This window comes from Typopeltis vanoorti, chromosome 12 (assembly GCF_054136105.1).
Source record: "Typopeltis vanoorti isolate ZY-2024b chromosome 12, IOZ_Tvanoo_1.0, whole genome shotgun sequence".
In the NCBI taxonomy this organism is placed as follows: Eukaryota; Metazoa; Arthropoda; class Arachnida; order Uropygi; family Thelyphonidae; genus Typopeltis; species Typopeltis vanoorti.
Genome location: NC_143560.1, coordinates 55,244,523 through 55,246,513, shown reverse-complemented (window position 1 = coordinate 55,246,513; position 1,991 = coordinate 55,244,523). Strand labels below are relative to the sequence as shown.

General features: G+C 38.8%; 1 non-coding gene across 1 annotated transcript; it reads right to left on the bottom strand.

Moving 5' to 3' along the window:
- Positions 1-211: 211 nt before the first annotated feature.
- TRNAN-GUU (transfer RNA asparagine (anticodon GUU)) lies at positions 212-285 on the bottom strand. The gene has a single exon. It is a non-coding gene; the product is annotated as a tRNA-Asn (tRNA).
- Between the last annotated feature and the right edge of the window lie 1,706 nt (positions 286-1,991).

The following is a 1,991-nucleotide window of genomic DNA, read 5'->3' as shown; positions in this document are numbered from 1 at the left end:
GGATATATAGTTGGGAAAGCAGTAAAATTAGTTTCAAAAGACAGCGTTAACTGGAAAAGTCGGATCTCTGCCTTAAGTGGGCACGAGGAGGATAGGCAAGTGAGTACTATTATAACAAAAATCTTGGAAATATTCCAGTATGTACATGGTGAAGGCTATTTTAATAAAAATAGGTTTTCTAAATTAAGCATTATTTATAATAAAAACACTCCGCCCCCGGGTGGGCTCGAACCACCAACCTTTCGGTTAACAGCCGAACGCGCTAGCCGATTGCGCCACGGAGGCTGTGTACAAGTTTACTTGAATAATTTTTATGAAACTACTTTCGAAACAAATGACAATTTTTTAAAAATTATATATATTTTTAATTATCTGAGATTATTATAAACTTATTTGCCAAATGCTTTTAATAAAGATGCAAAGGAATGATAAGACTTCAGAATCTTTCAATTAATGCAAGATTTTTATTGTCGTGTTGAGTTGTAGTCTGCTTCGGGATGAAAAAGTTAATTGGATGCATGAAGTTATGTTAGTTGAATGCTACTTGATATATCACTATTACTGCGCATTATATTAAAGAATACTTTTCATCCGTAGTCTGGTAAATTTCTTAGTGATTCTGTGCATGATGGAAAATAATGTTTCTGTTCTGTCCACTTGTATTCACTGGTAGCTCTTTAATTTGGGTGAAGCTATGCCATTCTAAACTGTTCCAAAAATTTCTGCTTCGCCTTTTCCCTGCATCTTACCCATTACCTTTCCTTGAAAAATTATTGCATTTTCTTCATACATTTGCAGAAAACATTTTCCTTCGAAAATTTCAAAAATTTATAATAATAATAATAGCATTTCATTATCTATGTAAGGAATGAAAATTGAAATCATGCTTGTTAGTCCATTTGTTCTCTAAGTCTGCATCTTGGGATGGTAAGAAAAGGAAGGTTCTAGTTATTTAGAATCACTCCTGTTTAAATGCGAAACGTAGCATATCAGGCAATTTCTTACCTTTCAATGATAATAGCACAACTCATAGAAATTGGCGCTCTTTATTTGTTTTTGAATGAATCCATTTCCAAAATCGGACTCTTTCTCTTCCAATGGGCAGTTCGTTAACATGACAGGCTACGGAAGACCGGAGCGGACGCATTTTTACGTGTGAGGTATCCCGTCTTCGTTCGCAACCGGGTGTAACGTCACTGGAAGGGGGGATGAAACGGGAGTTACTCCAAGTTGGCGTCGCCGTGACGTGCAGCTCAGCTGCCGTCTCAGCGACGATAGTTTTTAGCGGTTCCCGTATCTCGTACGGGAATTTGCACCAGACCATTGGTTGGGTTAGGTACCAGCGAGATGCTTTCCTCCTTCTAACCTAACATTTATAAACGTTTATAGCAATTAGCTATATATCGGCTGCATTTCTTCTTACTCGAGATGCTTCTCGTCCTGTAAAAAGATCGTGCATCAAAATGACGTCTGATGTCACTTCCGTTTCTTCTCCTTTCCAGTCACGTGAATTCGGGTTGCGAAGCGATACGAGATGCCTCTTCACGCGTCGGTGCGTCCCCTCCGGTCACCCCTAGACTTACATGTGATCAGGACGACCGTTCATCTGGAAAGAGTTCCTAACAAAATATCAATTTATTAAAAAATTAAGCATTTTCCGAAATTGCGCGAACTTCCCAGCGTTCCCTAAAAAGGAATAGTGTGGTGGTGTGTGAACTTGTATTACTTCGTGTGGCCTACATTCATTAGTTGTAATACACAAAATCACGAATGCAGAGGCCCTCTACATTCTTGACAACTGTCCAGATGTTTATGAGAACAAGAAACACTCATATTTGATATGTTCTTGCAGACCACTTCAGTCCAGAATCAATAGCCAGGAAATTTGTTAGGGTGGTGGGGGACTGCAGTATACAAGTGGATGTTTGCAAGGTGCAAGATATTAGATGCATGCAAACCTCTCATCACCAGGTCACAATTTGTTTTAAGTT